General features: G+C 44.1%; 1 protein-coding gene across 22 annotated transcripts in view; it reads right to left on the bottom strand.

Moving 5' to 3' along the window:
• The window catches only part of Tenm4 (teneurin transmembrane protein 4), a 2,842,490-nt gene that overhangs the window by 599,526 nt on the left and 2,221,842 nt on the right, over positions 1-21,122 (bottom strand). For 2 of the 22 annotated variants that reach the window (XM_048789151.1, XM_048789148.1), the window contains exon 1: positions 6,132-6,630. The exons of the other annotated variants lie outside the window; for them this stretch is intronic. The gene's annotated coding sequence lies outside the window, so the exon portion shown is untranslated. Of the gene's footprint in view, positions 1-6,131; positions 6,631-21,122 lie in introns of those variants that run through there. 22 annotated transcript variants of the gene reach the window in all.

Raw genomic sequence — 21,122 nt, 5'->3', positions numbered from 1 at the left:
AGGATGCTGGGAGTTCTGTGGAGGTGAGTGAAGGTGGAGCCATTTCCACTTTTGCCAGGAAGCCCTTCTGGTCTGTGGAGACCCTATTTCTGTTCTCCTGTCTCAGGGGGCCAATCCCTGTTCTCATCCATCCTCCTCTCTGCAGTCTGAGATTTTTTTTTTCAGTCATGTCATCCATCTCCCTGTTGAGCTCTGAGAATCTAATGAGATAATCATACTGATGGTGTTCTGCAAATGCAGAAGGAGCAGCGCAGTTCAGCAGGACTGAATCTGTAGTCTGGAGGGCCTGAATTCAAGTCTGGCTCAGTCACTTTCAGACATGGTCACCTCATAGAGCCACTTAAACTCCCTAAGCCTCAATTTTCTTATTTGCAAAGCAAAGCAGGAGTAATAATGCTTTGTGATGCCACTGTGAAACTCCAGAGGATAATGTAGGCAACGGATGCTACAGTCAGTCCTCCACAGGTCCTAGTTCTGCATCCACAGATTCAACCAATCATGCATCAAAAATATTTGGGGAAAAAGGTGTGTATGTATCAAATACAGACAAACATTTTTGGTTGTCACTATACCCTAAGCAATATAGTGTAACAACTATTCACATAGAATTTACATTGTATCAGGCATCATAAGTAATCTAGTGCATAGGTTGGGTGCAAATACTACACTGTTTATTACAAAGGACTTGAGCATCCATGGATTTGAGCATTCTTAGGCAGTCCTGACACCATCCCCCTATAGATACCAAGAAACAGCTGCAATCACTAAACATAGTACCCTGCAAAGAGAAAGCACTAACAAAGGGTATTATTTTTTAAAACAATTAATGTTATAATACTGTTAATAACAATTCTATATTTTCCCTAAAACTCTAGAAAAATTGATGTTAGAGAAAAAGCAATTCAGTTTTCTTGTGCCATTGGGTCCCGCTTAATAAAAGGAGCTGCTTGAGAAGACTGGTGGATCCAGTTCCAACCAGTTCCAGCCCATCCCTGGACTGAGCTCAGACCCTGACTCTGCCACTTACCCAGTGACCTTAGTTAAGTGATTCAAACTTTCTAGGCTTCAGTTCCTTCCTCCTCAAACTGGGATAAATGAGATCTACTTCATAGGTCTGCTGTGAGTCTAGTGTAGGCAAATGTCAGCCTTTAGTGCCTCGCATAGAGTAGGTGCTAAAGGGAACCCAGCTAGATACAGTACTTACTTATTCATCAGACACCTAGTGGGAGTCCAGGATATTGTGCAGGGTGCTGAAAGAGTTTTGAGGAGGAGGAGGAGAAGGAGGAAGAGGGGGAAAGAGGAAAAAGAAAGGTGAGTAAGACTTGATCCATATCCTCAGGGACTCACAATGTAACAGCGATTCATAGCCCTGGCTACACATCACAGCCACTTAGGGAATTTTTAAAAAATACTGATGCCCACGCGGCATGCCCAAAGATTCCAATTTAATTGGTCTAGGGTAAGGCATGGATATCAGTATTTTGCAGAAGCTCCCCAGGTAATTTTAATGGGGCCAGGGCCAAGAATGATTGGTCTATTTGGGGAAGACATAAACACATTGCATAAAGCTCCAACAGAGTTATGTTCAAAGGGCAGTAGGGACACAGATGAAGGCAAAGGTAAAGACTTGTCATTTAAGCTGAGTAATCATGTGGGAGTAGAGCTCACCAGAAAGAGAATCTAAGAGAAGGGCATTCTGCGCCTTACTGCTAGGTCCCAATTAAAAGCAGAGCCACAGTGAGTCACCATGCCGGAACTAGAATGATGCAGGACAATCAGTGAGTGAAGGAAGCAATCTCCAGGGCTGTGCTGACTCCCATGCAGAGCTCCACGGCCCTACTCCTTGGCTGAGCTCCAAGGGCTTCATTGCTCAAGACCAGGAGGCTCCTCGATGAGGAAGACAGAGAGCGAGCATGTCCCACATTGTCAGGAAGTCTCTACAAAGTTCTTTCCTTCCCCATCAGCTGATGCCACATGTCTTGCAGAAAGGCCAAACTCAGGGTGACTCATAGATCTGTTGGTTGCTTGGAGATTGGTGACAAACACAGGTTTGCTCCTGTCCATGGTGCTGAAAAATGGAGAACCAGGGTGATCCAAGTGTGGTCTAGAGTTAAGTAGCATTGGTATCCCATGGGAGCTTATTAGACAAAAAGAATCATGGGCCCTTCCCCAGATCTAATGAATGAGAATCATCCCTTATCAACATCCCTAGGTGACTTGTGTGCGCATTGAAGTCCAAGAATCAGTGTTTTCAATCTGTAGGCTGCATCCCCTTTGTGAGTTGTGAAATTAACTTAGTCCATCAGAAACAACATTTTCAAAGAGAAGAATAAAATAGAACAGAAAAGAATTTAAAATGTCAGAGTTTATTACACATAGTAAAAGCAAGTATTGTTGTTAACTATATGCATATCTTAAGGAGGATATAAGAAATATTTATTACTATGAATTGTATTTTAAACAACGTCAGAAAATCACTACCTGTTTTTCTAATGTCTGGGCCATGGTGATGCTTATCAGATATCTCAAGATTCTCAGCCAGATGAGGAAACAGTAGGAGAAAAGCAGGTTATAGATGAAAAGAAAAAGAACGGGGGAGAGAGCCTAGGCCAGCTAGGGAGGCACACAATTGAGGGGACAGTGGTGAAGGAAAAACAATAAATGAAGCTGATTTCAAATATCACTTGCCAGTCACCACCAAAGAAACAACAGGCAACCATAACTCAAGTATCAAATGAAGGTCCAAGAGTCCAGCTGGGCAAATTCAGGTTTGCGCAACTGAGTCTGCATGGGCAAACAGGAATACTGAGTAGAGCTGGTTTTCCTTGTGATTTCAGTGAAATTAGGGAACATTTTATACCACCCTTAGAACAAATATTGTAGCGAGCTTCTATTTCTCAATGTGTGTAACTGATTTGACATACTGGAGAATTCCCTCTCGTTTCTGATGTTTCACTGCCACCAGACCCAGGGAGGTTGGAGGGGCAGGGAGGAGGTGACACCTCTGGTTTACAGCCAATAGCAATGTGTTTTGCTCCTCCCTGCAGATAGATTTCTTAGGTTTCCCATTGCTCACCATCAACCAAGAAATTTAGAGGCACAACTCGGGAGAACTTTGGAAGGAAATAAATGGAGGCCTCTTTGAAATGCACAAAGACGCTTTGTTCACTTCAAGGGGTGACAGAACAAAATGTCAAGAGTGAAAGTGACACTGTGATTTTTCTTCCTTTCAGAAATGGCCAATGGGAGTTATTAACCTCTTGACATGTGTCTGTTATTTCATTTATACAACAGTGTCCTACATTTGATTTTGCCTAGGAAATTGGTGTCTAATGGAAAATGACAAAAAGTGACTTTTAAAATAATTTTCTTCCAGGCAAGTGGAGTTTATAAAATACTGAGCTCAATACCCCCACTTAGGGAAATTCCACATGGAGATAGCAGTATGGAATGCCATACATGGTATTAGTTTCGAGAAAGATATAAGCCATGTATCCAATTTTGTGTCTGTCCTCCAAAAAAAAAAAAAAAAAAGAATCAGGACTAGTATCTCCTCTATAATGAACTACCACAAATCAACTTGGACAGAGTTATTTTACATTTTAAAGAAGAAAATGATGGAGTATTAGAAATCTGCAACCTATAAAGACAACTTTTATGTGGATAGGGTGTCTAATATTTTAGGACCTTAAAAACCCTAAGTTAATTAGGATAGATAGAGCTGGTGGAGTGGCTCTTACTGGTAACTACTATGTTCCTGGACCTTCATATCTTTATCTTATTTAACATACTTGACAGACAATGGGGTAAGTTTTACAAGCCCTATTTACAGAGATGGTAAAATGGAAGCTCAGAGAGGTCTAGTGAGGTCGGCTCATCCGAAGGACACCAGCAGAATCTGGACTATAGCATGTGATCCTAAAACTCTAATCAAGTTGTCCAAGGACAACCTGCTCAGCTGCCTTTCTGCCTCAGTTTCAAAAGCCCCAGCAGCACTGCAACTTTTCCTGTGGCCCTCTAGGCACTCTAGCAACTTGCTGCTTTCATTTCTCTGAGTGTCGCGTGTGAGCAGGCTGATGCTGCACCTTGGTTTTGTCTGGCGCTGAAGGAGTTGTCCTGGTGAGTAAATGGTCATTTGTAGACAGGGTTCTCCTAGAAGGGGACTGGCTTTCCACAGGCCCCAAAGGATATCTACTTCCCTTCTCCTGAGTCAACTTTTTTGTTTTTTAACAGCCTATATCAAAATGGAGAAATTTAAGTAAAATTCACCATCAAGGCTGGATTTTCTCAATAGCACAGTTGAAACACTTCTGAAACTGCTTAATGACTAGAGGAAAATAGTCCTATCTAAGACTGACATTTTAAAAATCCTGATCTGAATACAAAGAAATTAAACACCATAATACTTTTCGTTAGGACCAACACGTTCCACGCTCTGTGAACTGGGGAGATGCAAAAAGGCACCAAGATACCGTATTACGCTACAGGATCTATTTACCAGTGAAAACACAAATTCACTAAAAAGTCTAACTGGAACTCAGCTAGAAGGTGACACATTTCATCTCATGATATAAAGGATTTTTCTCAACAGTGGCACAACAATAAAGTAGCCAATCTTATTAGCTTGTGAGTTTTACCTAAAGACAGGCTGGTAAATATTTCACATTCGGCCCTCTAGAAACGGAGAAGCCCTGATTCATAGTGTTTACTGATCTCTGTGGTGTAAATATTCCTACCATGCAAAGTGAAGTCCTTGCAGGAGGAGCTGGAAGGGGTGAGCAGCGTGATCATGGTAGATGATTTCTACTCTACAGACAACATAGACATAGGTGGGTAGTGTAATGAAGTAAAAGAATCTGGAATCAATATCAAGTAATTGCTCCCTTTGTTCTGAATATAACTTATTTACATGTAGGTTTCTATCATTTAATCTTTAACAATGGCTTTGTTTAACACTTAGCTCATAAAATCCCTGAATAATTACTCATCAGTTCTCATGAAGCCTGATCTCCATGGGGCCTTGACTGCTTGGGGGAGAGGTAGGCAGTCACAGCACATCCAGTGGGGGTGTCTGCCACAGCTACAGCTGCAGCTGCTAGTGACACTTCAGTGCCCACCCCATGCCAGTGACCATGCCAAGAGCTTGTAAGCACTAACCCATTCTTCTTGATCAAAACCCCAGGGGGTGGATTTGGAACTAATATTACCTCCATTTTACAGATGAGGAAACTGAGGCTTAGAGAGATCAACCAACTTGTCTAGTGTTATAGAACTGTAAGTGACAGTGTTGAAATGTTTGATTCCAAGTCCTTTTCCCTCAAGCCAGCACAATTACTCTGATATAAAAAGAAATGCACTACATCTATTGGTTCATGAACCTCCAATATTCTTCAAGGCAAACCCATTTTTAACACAGGAGAAATGAAAGTCTATTCCCAGTTGCAGGCACCAGGAGGGTTGGCTCACCCTTCTGAGGTGAGAAACCAGAATATCCAGAGCATATAAAGCAAGGGTTTAAATAAATAGCACATTCCTTTTTGTTGTTGTTGTTTAGCAATTAACAACAACAATAACAAAAAAACTAAAATCTTAAATCAAATTGATTCATATTAAATCATCTGCATTAGAAGCTAAAAAATAAAGCTCTATATACGCAGCTTAATTTCATCCCACCTAATGGAAAATTTGGCGCAGGCCAGCAAGATTGTCAACAATGTATGACCCGATATGGAGTTTTGAGTATCTATGCTAACTGATCACAGACATTTTTCTTTAGCCAGGGAATAACAAAGGGGCAAATAATACAATCAAAGTAGATACCTAATATAGTAGATCCAAACAGCACACCTCTGTAATTACAAAGATGCCAGTGAGCACAGGCATCTTATTCCATTACTAACCACCACATTTTCCACTGTGCCCCCAAATGGTGGATGTTCCGGTGTCAAGTCAGCTGCCTTCCACGCTACTGTGTCCTGAAGCTTTATCCCTAGTCCCTTCATCCATTATAAGTGACCCTGCCGACTGGGCACAGTTGGTTGATAAGATGCTCTAACCGAGTGTGTGAACGCTCCCCCCATGATTAATGGGCCTTCAGTTTAACACACTTGCTCTATGCGATGTCCACCTACCTTCTGCTGCAGTAGAGGGTCCCAGCTGGAAAGGCAGAACATAGCACAGGGTAGGACAGGTAGGGTCCAGAGGTCGCAGGCAGAACGCAGCTTACTTCTGCAGCCTTCTAATCCTGGTAACATGCCCAGGATTGCGACTGAATGAAAATGTTTGCATTCAGTGTTTACTGTGTAAGTTTTGGTCACCCACTTAACCACCATCCCTGCTTTTTCATCATGCCTCTGTAGCATGGAATGATGAGATAGCGCTGCATGATGCAAACTATCTAAATCCCAGGCAATGGCTCCTGCTGTAACAAACAGGGCTGCAGGGAGGGCAGCCCAGCTCCTCGCTGGAGGAGACTCACTTTAAAATCCAACCAAATCATAGTGGAGAAAAAAAGGATAACTGCTATAATTTTTTTAGCATAAATGATGTAACAGTTCTTTCCAGTCCTCCAAAGCAGCTCTTCAAGGTATATTTTGCTACCCCACTTCCTGGATGAGGAAACTAAGGCTCCAAATAATTGAGAAGTTTTGTGCAGCCTCATGCTGCCAATAACTGGCAGAGCCAGCTGGCATGATGGCACACACCTGTAATCCCACCTTGCAACTTTGCCTACACAAAAGGGAAAAAATAATTATTAAGGGTTTAGTCAGTGCCAAGGATGATGAAGAAGATAATGATAATAATAATAATGTAACTAGCCAATACTTTCACAGTGCTTAAAATACTCCAGTCACTCGTGGAATCAGATTTTCAAATCCTCCCAACAGCCTTCATTTTAGAGATGAGGAAACCGAGGCTCAGGGAGGTTATATAACTTGCCATGCCGTGTGGGTAAGGACTGAGCTAGGTGCCTCTGTGTAAATGCTCCTTGCAGCCTCCTCATATGGATCATGAGAAAAAAAACAAAGGTGGCCACATTGCCAATTCACAGATGAGGAAACTGAGGCTCAGAGAAGTGGAGAGACTTTCTCAGAGATACACGGCTGATGGTTTGGAGGTGTTCACCATAACAGTGATTATAGCACAGGAAACCTGCCTAGGGGTTAGTTTGCTGCTTCCTGGCTATAACTTAAGCAAATCCCTTGCTTCTTCCAGCCTCAGTTTACCTACAAGGACAATAAGGGGCTTTCACTAGGGGCATTGTACTTCTCCACAGCCTGGATATACAGAGGCCCTGGGTGGTAGGATGACCCATGTGAGCTCTCTCTCAGCACCGCTCTCAGACTATACACACAGGTACCGCCACTGTCCTGGCTATTATAGTTTCAAACAAATAAACAGCCTTAACCGCTTCCCAGATTGCTGCTTAATGCTTCTCTGCAGAGCGTGATCTCATTTATGTATCTGTAGAAAGGGTTTATGGTCACGCTGTTGATGGTGCGACGTCCCAAGTGATTTATCAGAGAAGGTGATGTAAAAGAGCAGCAAGAAATTGCGGGGAGAAGGAGGGAGTTAACTACCCAATTTTTGCTGGCCAGGAAAGAGGCAGCCATAGTCAGGAGGAAACAGGCAATCTGTCCGAGTTCAAACAACTTGTCATGGGACTCCTATGATGACTTTCTGCACAAATAAGGAATGACAAAAAATGGACAATTTGGGACATGCAAACGGGTCTGACAGAAATTCCCCAGGCCTGTTGACATCTTAGAGTATCACAAAGGCTACAGCATGCCGCACGCAAATCTGTCTCACAGCCTCCTCCGTGTTAGCAGCTAGTCAGGGTCAGCCAGGAGTTGAGGTTTTAAGAGGCCTGTGTCGGTGTGCAGAGATCAGCAGCAGTTTGGCCTGTCCCAGTGCACTATGGGAATATCAGGTTATGGGAGAGATGGGCAAAGGGCAGATGCAACACGCAGATGAAGATGTTCTGGGTCACGGCAAAACAGGACTCTGTGGGGCCTAGAAATCTATGTGAAGTCAGTTTCGTGTGGGCCTTCTGGAAGCAGAATTGACAAAAATTTCAGGTCACAGGTTCTTGGAGAGCCCAGCCTCACCTTGCCTTACCCTGCCTGATCACCTCCTGCTAATATCCTCTCGTGACTCAACTCCCACATCCCCATGTCTCGGTACCAGCTGTTCCTCTGTGTGGATGCCAACTGCTGTGCTCTGCTAGCAAAGTCCTACTCCTTTCCTTTAGCTTCTGCAAACACCACCTGATTTGGGAAGCCTCCTTTCCCATCATGGCTGGATTCATGGGTATGCAACCTTGACATTGTACATGGTCACAATCTTAGAAGAACCCCAAGCTGTGCCTAATGTGCTGCCATTGCTGTCTTTAAATACTCATTTTTTTTTCCAATATGGGCATCAAACCCAGGGCCTCACACATGCCAGGCAAGGCGCTCTACCACTGAGCTACATCCCTAGCCCTAAATTCTTGATTTTTAACCAGGGGTCTACATTTTCACTTTGTACTGGGTACAGCAAATTCTGTGGTAGTGCCTGTTCCTACCTCTTGAATCTGTGGTTTCATGGGACCTCTTATGCTCCTGTACTCATCATTGTTCTTAGTTGTGTGTAATCTTTCCATTCTTCTTTACTGCCCCAAAGAAAAGAGAGTATTTAAACATTGAAAAGGGATGCCAATCTCCCTCCTCACAAACCGCCACAACCACAAACAGTAATTTGCCATCAACCTGGTAGGTGAAAAAGAAAGAAAAAGAAAGAAGAGGAGGGCTATAGAGCACTCGCCTAGCACATGTGAGGCCCTGGGCTGGATTCTCAGCGCCACATAAAAATAAATAAATAAAATAAAGATATTGTGTCTAACTAAAGCTAAAAAATTAAAAAAAAAAAAAAGAAGAGGAGAAGCAGGTCATCAAAACTGAGCTGTGAGTTAGGTTAATTCTCTCAACAGGTAGATTTCAGGGTTTTTTTTTTTTAGATTTTTTAAATTTATATATGACAATGGAATGCATTACGATTCTTATTACTCAGTTTTGATTCTATACTTCCAAATGGTCTATAGGAAAAATGAGACACTAATTCTTCATAGAATTCCATGTAAGAGATAAAAACAAATCAACTTTTCTGGAGAGGCACATTTATTTTAACATGGAGAAGAAATGAAATTTCTTCTAAGAATCTTTATTAAAAGGATTTTGTGAAGCAGAGGGCTTTAACCTGGTATCTGTGCCTCCCAAAACAGTCCATGAATTACAGTGTCTTTAAATGAACATGGTTTTGGGGAAATTATCGTGGCTGGTCCTGAATCTAACAAAGGATTAAGATCCACTGGGCTGTAATGACCAGTGTTCACATTTCCCCATAACAATCTCAAGCCAAGTGAATGGCATTTCCATAAAGCACAGTTCTGTATAACAAATCATTGATTTGGTACAGAGAACTTATAGTAATGAAATTATAAAGCCCTAAAGGCAAAGGTCTTTTATTTCTCAACTTGGTCCTACATGGCCTAACACAGAGATCAGTATATAATCAGCATATAGTAAAAGTGGCCACACAGGTAGATAGATAGGACAAATGAACAAATTAATAAGTGAACAAATTTCTAACAACATCTGGTACATTTTGCACTCCAGCACTTTGGAGACTAAACTCTTCCTCACAGACACTGGCCTAACAACTGGCTGTATCTCTGATGATAAATCCCTGGGTCTAAGGATTCAGCAGCAAAGAAAGTCCCGCCCAGGTCCTTGAGCTTCCTAAGAAAGCTGAACTGCTCTTTAGGGTAAGGCCTCTCAGAGACCATGGTGGTTAATTTCATGTGTCAACATGATGAGGCTTTGGTGATCAGCTGTTTGATCAAACACTAGTCTAGATGCAGCTGTGAAGGTATTTGGGAATGTGATTGACAGCTATGATCTGTTGATTTTGAGTAAAGCAGATTGCCTTTCACAATAGGTGTGGACCTCATCCAATCCACTGAAAGCCTTAAGAGAAATATCCAAGGTTTCCCAAGGAAGACACAAGGATTCAATACACAAATCCCACCTGAGTTTCTTGGCTGCTCAGCCTGCACTGCAGATTTTGGATTTGCCAGTCCCTACAATTGAACCAATTCCTCAAAACGAATCTCTTTCCCTATCTCTCAAAATATGATTTGCACAGACAAACATATACACATGTGCATGTGTACAAATATAGATATGGATATAGATATAGATAGGTAGGGAGACAGGAGGGTAGGTAGATGGAGCCATCCTATTGGTTCCGTTTCTCTGGAGAACCTTGTGCAGAGACTAAGGGCTCTAGATTATTCCCAGTAAGTGATACTGCTATTCCCCCTAGAAGCCATCTCCACCAGGGCTGCACAGAGTATAAGAAAGGGAATTTCCCAAACTAAATGAGTGTGATGTAGCAGCTGCTTGGCCATAGTAAGGGGCCAAGAACAGAAGGGGCCATTCCCAGGAGATAGCCCCACCTCTCTGGGCCTTCAGGCCCTTCAGAGAAGGCCCTGGCAGAGGCCATCTGCCACAAGGCCTGGGATGAGATTTTCTGAGGATATTGATGTGTTCTGGTGCCCCTCCCCCATTGACAGTATTCAGATCCGCTGTTGTAACGTTCCAAAGAGGAAAGATGGATGTCCCAGGGAAAGGCTGCCCGTGGCAGCTTCAAGCTGGCTCTTTCCTAGTCCTGTGAAGTGAAAGGTACCCTATGCATGAGGAATGGGGGTCCCCCACCTCCAAACATTTAATGACTTTTCAAGAGCAGCTACCATCTATGTGGGCCAAACACAGGCTACCTTAGTGGTTTCAGAGACACTATGAAGGAGGAATGCCACGCCATTTTGAGGAAACTTGGAGGAGTGGACAAGATGGATAGTAACTCACCTGTGATTGAATGCATAGTCCACATAATCTTCCCCCTGCCTTATCTTCTGCTTGTTTGTGTTATACTCTAAACAGAACATACTAATGAAGTCTGCCATGGTCATGCCTGCCTGTAAGGCTGAGGTAGGAGGATTGTAAGTTTGAGGTCTGCCTCAGCAACTCTGCAAGATTCTGTCTCAAAATTTAAAAAAATGAAAAAGAATTGAACTCAGTGATAAAGCACCTCTGGGTTCAATTCTCAGAACCGAACACACACAAAAAAAAATATTAATTGGCATAATTTTGGCTTCTCCAGCCAAATAACTGTATTCTATAGACAGATAACACACCATCTCTAAATAAGAGTGTCCTACTCTTGTCAAATGCCTTCCTTTAAGATTAAATATTGCTGGGCATGATGGCACCTGTCTGTAGCCTCAGCACTCAGAAGGGTGAGAGAGGAGGATCACTTGAGACCAAGAATTCAAAGCCAGCCTAGGCAACATATCACCACCCTGGCAAAAAAAAAAAAAAAATGAATGTCTACTAACTGAGATCATGATATCAGTACCTGGTAGGCAGTCAAGGGACAGAAATTACTGTCCTTATTTCAAAGTACCCTGAATCCCTCGCCTGTCTCCACGAGAGTACACCCACATAGCTCCCAACCCCAGCAGCAGAAGTATCACCACCACACGGCAGTTTCTGCCATCCTCAAGGGAACGTGAGGCACCAGCGCTAATAAGGAGCTTTCACACAGGTGGGAGGGCGGGGGGCAATGTGAAAATTAGGAAACAAAATCACTTTGTGAACTCATTAAACATGTGCCTGCGTGCCCCTCCTATTCCTGCTCTGGGCCCCGTGCCTATTATTAACTGCCACCCTCAGAGAGGAAACGTGTGCCTTATCCCAGGAACATACTGTGGGGGCAGAGACTTCCTAAGATAGTGCAATCAACAAGTTTTTTAAAAAGTCCCACCTCTCTGAAGTAAAACCTGGCTCAAAAAATCCATCTTGGGCTCCTCTGTCTGCAGAATGAAGTACCTGCTCTGGGAGGGATGTGGATGGCCCTTGACCCCCCCTTCCACTCGAGGGTCCAGTTCTGTTAGACATCACCCACCTGGCCAGGCCACCCAAGGTTAACCCAGTGACCTTCCGCACATTATGTCTTTGCATAGGGTCACTGCTGTCCCAGCGACTTCCTTGTCTGGATCTTTGTCCTGGAGGATCTACCCAGTCCTCAAGGTTCTCCCCAGAGGCTTCCTTTCCTGCCCTGCCTACCTGCACTCCCCAGTCCTAAGGTACCTCCTCCTCGCCTGAAGTCTCATGGCTCTTGGCTCATTTGTCTTCCATGGCACTTATTGTCCTATATGACAAAGCTGTCACTTTCTCCTGTGTTTCTCATCGCTTTTCCTGTCCTGCTCACTACCAGATTCAGGCTGGATTCTCCAATAGCAGCCACAGACCAGGATGGAATTTACAAACAACCCCACTCTCGGCAGAATCCCACCATTGTAACTGGGAGCCACAGAGCTGGTACTCCACACACAGCTCCAGATCAACTATGTCTGTCCCCAGGCCCCAGGGCTGCTTCAGTTCACATGAATTCCCTCCCAGGCAGAGGGAGGGAATCTGGTCTGCTCATCTCTGTCTCCATGCCCTCATGCCAGGTACATAGCAGGTTTGGGTATCTACTCACATTAAACAAATTAGGAAACATACGAACAAATTAGTTTTTAAAAACAACTGGACCATATGTTGCCAAGGGTAGAGGCCTCATCTTAACCTGGTTTTTGTTCCCCTTTGAATGTTATAACTGCAACACATATTCAATAGAAATGAGTTGCTCTGAACTGAATTATACTCAGGTCCTGATACTTAAAACATAACATTAATCTTTGCAAATGCTCACCCATTCCCCCCAGCCTTAGCACACTGAGGTTACATAAGTCAGCCAGAAGGTGAAGCAGAAAGACTATGTTGACAATTTTAAGTGCCACAGAAATGGATAATTTTAATAGATACTGTATTTCTATAGAAATAAAATACTATGATTGAGACAGAGGCCAAGGGTTTCACTGCCGGATGGTAGTGAAGTTTCATTTGAATCAATGAAGAAGGTCTACAAGTCAATTACCTTTCATTTCACTCCTTTGCAGTAAGTGAAAGTTTAGGGCCAATAGCAAAAGTACATGGGAAAGGAGCATTTTACAATTTATCAATTCATACACCACCACTACCACCACGAAATTCTCCATAAAACTCATCCATATTTAAAAGCTCATTGAGTTTAAGTGAATCTCAATTTAAAGTTCACAGTAAGTCGGTGCAACCCAAGTTGAGTTTCACTATCACTCCCATTTTATAACTAAGAAAACTGAGTCTTTTGTGTATCTAGCCAAAAGTCACTTATGTGTAGTAAGGCCAAAGCCAGGCTTTGAAATGGGATTTTCTTTCTTACTTATCAGCCCTGTGGCCTTTGCACAAAATCAGACCTACTTAAGGGACCAATGAAAAATGGTAGTGGCAAAAATGACAACCTTGGGGAGAGGATCTGAGGCCATCTGAATCCTGGCAGCACAAAGGGCTGTGTGTAACTCCAAAGAGGTAATTCCACCACTGCCTTTTAAATGCCACTAAAACAGGAATGTGCCTGAGAACTAAAGGTTCTGCCCACAGACTCTGCCCACAAACTGTGAAGGGAAATGTTTCCAGGGCACAATTTAGAGAGTGAATGCTTCAGTGCACTTAAGAGCAGTCCCACAGCTGATCTGTCCCCTCTGCCACCCTAGGGGACCCAGGGGTCTGTAAGCACCATGAGATTATTTGAAAAGATTCCTCAGTAAGATGTCTTTTCTTTTGTTTGGTGGAAATCAAAACACTTCCCTTTTAGACCCATATCAACATATAGTCAGAACTTTTTTGCAATCTGGACCCTGGGGAAGGAGAATGGGCACTATTTATATGCAATCACTTTCCCTCCCTCCCTCCCTCCCTCCCTTCCTTCCTTTCTTCCTTCTTTCTTTCTTTTTTTTTTTTATTTTTTTCTTTTTGGTACCAGGGATTGAATCCAAGGGTGCTTTATATCTGAGCTACATCCCCAGATCTTTATTTTTTTGTTTATTTTGAAACAAGGTCTTGTTAAGTTGTTTAGGGCCTTGTTAAATTGCCAAGTCTGGCCTCAAACGTGTGATACTCCTGCCTCAGCCTCTCAAGTTGCTGGGATTATAGGTGTAGACCACTGAGAAGAGTTGCACTCAGTGTTTTGCATGTGCAGTCTCTCTCCACACCTATGCAAGGTGGGTGTGAGCACTCACATCCAACCCATGAGGACTCAGTGGTGCAAAAGGGTCAAGTGACTTACCAGTAACAGAGGAGAGAGTGATGGTTCCTGAATTCTAGCCCATGTATGCTGGTCTCTAACACCCTTATTCTTCTTTTTCAGGCTAGGGAGAGGCCATTTTGTCTTTGTAACCCAGCGAGAGGCCTCAGAAAATCACAGCAGATGTAAAGACAGAGTCTGTGTCCCAGGAGTCATCGACCAGCTAACTCCAGGAAGTCCCTCATCCTCACGCTAAGTAAGGGCTTATTATTCCTGTGACAGCAAACTTTCCAGGACTGACTAACCTTGCTCCACTTACAGCATGCAGATCAGAATGCCTGATTAGAGCCATGAGGTAGAGATGGGGTAACGCACAGAGTGTGGGGAAAAGTTTGTTGTGAATTGCAATGCAACAAATTCAGTAACATGCCCACTCATACACCTAGAGAAGTGAGGGAGGAAAATAACATTTATTGAGCACTTACTGTATGCTAAGCCCTATGTTAAGCACTTTAATGGATGTTATCATATTTGATCATGGAAACAACATTGCAAAGTGGGCAATATGAGTTCCATTTCATGGAATAAGAAATGGAGGTGCCTGTGAGGGTCAGAGACTTGCCCAGTCTTCCAAAGCTGATATAAGTTGACTCCAGAGGCTCTTTTAAAATAAAAGTTTTCCATAGGAAAAGTCATTGTTCCCACAAAATTGCCCTTCTAGTCAGGCAGCAAATCATCTTAACTGACCCAATGGAAATTAACCTGACTAGGTTCTGGCCTCTTGGACACCATTCAGGAGCCACTGAGCTTCTCAAAAGTCTGTGGGAAAGTGGCAGCCTTCACTAGAGGAGTGCTTTTGCTTTTGTCTCAACAGATCTCTCTTTTCCCCCTGGCAGTGTTTAGATTTCATTTCTACCTTCTCCAAATTTGGTATTTGGAGAAGTAGGCATAGAAGGAGGAGTAGGAGGATGTCCTCAGGGTCCAGCAGGATTCTCTAAAAAATTCAGAGAAACTGAAGCCGTGTTCCCAGCCAGCAGCAATGGGAGAGACCTCTGGTAGAACTGATTTTTGCAGAAATGAGACATTCATTTGTTCCTCAAATATTTGTTAAGTATATATCAATTCAATCTCCATTGCTGGTAATATAGAATTCCTGTTTCCATGGAGAGATGGCAAATGAAGTAGTAAAGTCAGGAGGTGCTATTTTAGAAAGTGATTTTAGGCAAGTGGAGGGGTAGGCAGACAGGAGGACTTGTCGGTGGTGGGGGTGGTAGTCGAGGAAGACTTCTCTGAGGAGGTGTCACTCAAATGAAGAGACTTAGATAACTAGAAGAAGCCAGACATGTGAAGACTTGTGGGCAGAGCACACCCAGCAAAAGTGCAGAACTTGAGGCAAAAATTTTTAAATAACAGTAAAAAGGCCAGTGTCAAAGGCCAGGAGAGCAGGGCAGAGGGATGAGATCAGAGGCTGGCAGGGGTGATAGAGGAGGCTGTGCGGGCCTCAGCAAGGAGATTGATTTTTATGTTGAGTGTGCTGCAAAACCAGGGAAGGCTATAAAAAGGGGAGTGACAGGAAAACATATTTATATGTTTTAAAAGATCTCTCCAGCTGCCTTGTAGGGACTAGATAGTAGAAGGGCAAGCCAGGGTGCTGAGCAGAACTTGCTGCATGGGAAGTAAAAGTGGCAGGGCTAACATGGTAGAAATAAGGAGATTCAAGAGTGTGGTGGTAAATGTGTAACTGACTGGTGGCGGGGGGCGGGGGGACTGGTTTGCCAATTTCTGTGGTGTAAACATTCCTACTATGGCCAGTTTCAAGTTGTCAACATGATAGAAAGCAGAATAAGAGAAAAGTGCTCCCAGCCGACTCATATAAGTTGGTGTGAGCGAACTCAAGTTCACCACTAGGTTCAGGACACACTTGAAAGGACTTGCTAGTGGACTGGCCATGGGGATGAGTAAAATGGGGAAATCTCAAGCCTCTAAGATTGAGGCTTGAGAGATGGGAAGAATGGAAAAGCTACTTCCTGAATCACTGGCCTCTGTCTATTTATTGGCTTCTGGATTCCTGAAAGGCAGGAGGCTCTGAGGAAAGCACACATGCCCCAGGTTCAAGGCTCCCTTAGAGCTGACCCTGGGCCTTAGTCCTCCCTGCCTCCTCAGCGCTCAGTACAGAGAGGTCTTAGTAAAGGATAAATGCAAGAACAAATGAGTGGCCTCAGTTGCCTCATCTGCAAAATGGCATGGTGGTCTGAAGTCCCTGCTAGAATAACTGTGAGGATCAAATGGGAAATAATAGAGCAACTTCCAAGCTGTGCATGGTGGCACACGCCTGTAATTCCAGCAGCTCAGGAGGCTGAGGCAGGAGGATCAGGAGTTCAAAGCTAGCTTCAGCAATGGCAAGGTGCCAAGCAACTCAGTGAGACCCTGTCTCTAAATAAAATACAAAATAGGGCGGGGGATGTGGTTCAGTGCTTGAGTACCCCTGAGTTCAATCCCTAGTACCAAAAAAAAAAAAAAAATAGAGTAACTTCCAGAATCAAGACCAAAGGGTCCACAAGCACTGCTTCAGGATTCCCCCTCCCGGCAGGTCTGAGATTCAGACAGCCCTAAACAGAGAGACTGACATTCTCAGCTGCTGGGGTCATCCCAGCGAAGGGCTGGCCCTTTTATGCTTTCCCACCAGGGGCAGCAGATGCCTCATCATCGGTCTCAAGGACATGTCGGCCACCCCTGCCAAGCTCTGATGGCAAATAGCATTAATGAATAAAACCCAGCAAGAGTTGGGAACCATATATTTCTCCTTCCTGGACAGAAAGGAGGGAACGAGAGATCACCTGGGATCAGAAGAGCATTTGCTTGCACTGTTTGCATGATTTGGAGGTGGAGAGAGTATAGGGACAAGGTCATAGCTGCACTCAGCATAATAGCCTGCCCCATCCCTGACTGATAAGTGGATTGTTTGTGACCCTCTTGCATGGCCAACATTTTTTCCCAGGCTGATAGAGATGTAGGAACCTAGTCCTGAGAGCTAAAGCTCTGCTCAGCAGATGCGTGACCTCCAGCTCATGGCTCATGTAAGCGCCTCTGCTTTTTCATCTAGAGGATGGGGGGGTGCAGAATCCTTACCTCAGAGGGCCTTGGGGGGTACTGAATGGGCTCATAGGGTGGAACAGGAGGATAGCTGGGGGCCAACACCAGTGTTCCTCCTATTCCATGGGGAGACACTTCTTTGCTCCCCAACATCTACTGCAGCAGGGTGAGGAGATTGAGCAGGAGGGGGAAAAAGAGCAGGAGGGAAAAAATCCCATCAACTCACGTCTAAATGTTATACAAATGTAAGTGACACATTAGTTCCCTCTCACCCTGGGAAGGCTATAAATTGTGGATGCCAAACGGAGCTTAATGGCCCTGGTAAATCACTGCGCTTCCTGTAACCACAGGGCAGGGGAGCCTCGTGGGGGCTCAGTGCTTAGCCTTCCAGCCCTCCCCTCTTCCCATGGGGGCTCCAGACAGAATCCCCGCCTGCCACCTAATGGTCTCCAATTCCAGAAGCCTTCACTGCTCAAGCAGAAAGGACACTTGTTCTGAAGTCACGGTTGTCAAAACCTATCAGATTTTGGTGCTCAGGTGCACTACAGCACAGATCCAATCAGCCTGGGGAGACACTGCCCCATGGGGCAAGAGGACACTTTGCTTTAATAATGATAGGTTATTATGGTGCCGGGTACCATCTTGATCCTCACATAATCTGTAAAGCAGTGGTATTATACCCATTTTATTGGGAAGGAGACTGAGACCAGAGATTGGCCAGATAGTAGCAGAACTGGGACATGTAGTGGCCCTGCACCAGAAGCCATGCCCTCAGCCCTCACGCTGGCTGCCTTTCCAGCTTTGCAGTGCCCAGTAGGTGGTTTGCAGATGATGGGCTGGACCAGAAGCTCGAATCCTAAAAGTTAGCATAAAGGGCTGAGGTCATGAACCCAATGACTTCAGAGGCCAAAAAGCAAATCTGGCCTCAGGTTCTAAGAGACAACTGAAAGTGGGAGAGAGTAGAGGAGACTCCGGCGAGAGGCCACATCTCAGCTCTGTGTGGCCAGGGAAAATGGGGGCCCAGTCATTAAAACTTTCATGCTTCTTGCAAAGTACTTTGAATGACCTTAACTTTTCATGGGAATCTCTTCCAGAATAGGAAAAAGGTCAACATTATGCTCCTTATGTTGTCCCACCACAATCCATCTGGGGGCTAATTACACCATGGTGCTTTATAGTTCATAAGCACTCTTCAAATTGATTGCTTCATTTTGCTTGAAACAATACCATTGTTCCTTCATTTTAAAGATGGATAAGTGGACGAGCTTTGGTAGATTGCTATCCATGAGAAATTCTTAGAAATTATTGACTTTGAAGGTCTAGTCTACCCTTCTGTGTGCTGCCCTGGCTAAACATTCCACAACCTCTGCTTGCACAACTTCTCTGGGGCCAGGAAGCTCACTGCATCATTCTTAAATAGTTCGAGTCTTGAGAAAGTCACCTAAACTTCCACTTGTTCCTGAACTCTGGAACTCTGGAGGTATGCCCAATTCCCCTTCCACAAAACAGGTTTTGCCAGCCAACAGTGAGCATGGCAGGGGAACGAAGCAGAACTTCACCAAGAGTCTGGCAGGAAGTTCTTTGTTCAGTACTCAGCATCTTTATTCACTGAATCCTTAGAAAAGCACAGCACATTAGGCTTCCCATCCGCAGCTGACACTCAGGGACACTATCCCCTAAATCAAATTGATATCTGAGGGAAAGGGGATTTGAAAAAGGGGCGGGGGATCTGCCTGATTTCATTGCCTGCTGTCTTATCCACCTCCATAAATATTTATTGAGAATCTACTATTTGCTAGCCAATGATCTGAACAGTGAAACTTTCCCTCTCTACCATGGCATTTCCCATTCTCTTTTTCATGTACAAATTCCAGGGTGCCTTTATCTGATCTTTAGGGGTTCAGTTTCCAGACCATTCTTCTCTGAATGATAGGAATGAACATGTGTCAACATCCCTATGACCCAGAATGGAAGGCACTCTTTGAACAGAGGCTGGACAGGCCATGTAGCTGGGACTGACTCCTCCCTGACTTAGCAATCTCTCCTTTTATTGATGGAGCCTATGCTCATATCAGCTTTTCTGGCAGTCTTCCCACAAGCAACTTTTCAACCGAAACTGTGAAAATTGTTTTCACAGCTGCTGCTACTAAACTATGTCTGTTACTGGATATTGGGTGTGAAGACCCAAGAAAAATGAAACTAACCCTAAAATCTACAGAGCCAAATTTTATGTGCTCAACATTTTAAAAGTTTCATTATTATTTGTATTTCCCAGCAAGAAAATCAAGGCCCAGAGAAGTTAAGAGATTTGTCTGTGATCATCCAGCCTGCAAGTTGTAGAGCTGGGACCATATGAGCTCATGGCGGTCTGGCTCCAGAGCTTTCTTTTATTCCCAAAGGGTTTCACATTCATACTTGTTAAATTTCCTCTCCTTTAAACGGGACTATTGCTTTAGACTACTGTCTTTGATCCAATAACCTGGCGACACTTTCCGCCTTTCTTAGCGCAAAGAATGATCCATCTAAGTCATCTGTAGTTCCCGAGCCCATCAACACCACTCACAGCAAACACCATTGACTACCTAACTGGGCTTGTGGCAGAAAGTAAACAGAATGACAGCCGTAACAAAAACAAGCGTGAGAGTCAGAGAGCAGATCCCAGCCGCCTTGCAAGCAAACAATTGCTGCAGAACACCAGAATACCTTATAGCGTCACATACAAGCTGGCAGGCGACTGCTGTGGGCCGGTGGGCCTGTTTGGAGATCCTCAACAATGACTTTAAGTGTGATTGTCCTGGGTCGTGGCTGAGTCCCCTGACCTATCTCAGGTGTCAGGAGACATCTACACACATCAAGAGACATCAAAAAATAACCCTCATCATTGCGCCCATCCTGGAATCCCAGTCTCCAGGCTCCCCTCTCTGGCCTACCTGCTCTACAATCCCAGGGCCCTGCTTAAAACCTCCCTTGGTGCTCATTACCTTCAGGGGAAAATTCCAACCTTATTCTACCCTGACAGAGGCTCCCTGGGGTTCAGCCCCTATCTGAAAGCATCCCTGGGAAACAACTCCACACTGTAAGCTACTCGGTAGCTTAGCATGTTCTAAGGTAGGGTGCAAGAAATCCAATGCCTAAAAGATGGTTGAAATGTTCTGAGGAGTCAGTGAGTCTAGGAAATGCTGCAAATAATTTTATGATCTGGAATAATTACAATGAATATAAACATGTTGCTTATGATCGAGAAATCCTGTCATAAAGAGATCTGTTTCACTCTAAGCATGAATTTCCTATTTTGAGACAGAATCCCTTGCCTGACTAACACATTAACATCCCAAGGGAAAGATTTTCAGATTAGTTGGCGATGTCACCAACTTCTATGTTGCTTTTATGCCTTTAGGGTGTCGCCTTATTCTGTACCCTCCCCCTCTGACATATGCATTGTTCTTCTTTCTCTACCTACAAAATTCTTCTTGTTATTTCAAAGCCTGTTGCTTACAACTCCTCTGAAAAATATTCCCGTAAGCTCCTGCTTTGATTGTGTTCTTGCCTTATTGATAGCATTTATCACAGGATTCATTATAAACCAGTCTTTGCTCCTAGACTCTCAGCTCCTCAAGGACAGAAACCAGCCTGATTCCTTCTAGAAGCCCCATGATGTGGCACAGGTCCTGCAACCGTGGTCTACCATCCTTGTGCGATGGGGTGTAATGAGTGCTCAGATGAACAAGAAAATGAAAAAGACCAGAGTCAGGATGGGGATGTGGTTGAGTCCAGCCCTGCTGCAGGACCCTGCCAGCAAGGCCACTTATCTAAGGCAA

The sequence above is a fragment of the Marmota marmota genome, unplaced genomic scaffold (assembly GCF_001458135.2).
Source record: "Marmota marmota marmota unplaced genomic scaffold, marMar, whole genome shotgun sequence".
NCBI lineage: Eukaryota > Metazoa > Chordata > Mammalia > Rodentia > Sciuridae > Marmota > Marmota marmota.
This window is presented reverse-complemented; position numbering and strand designations above follow the sequence as displayed.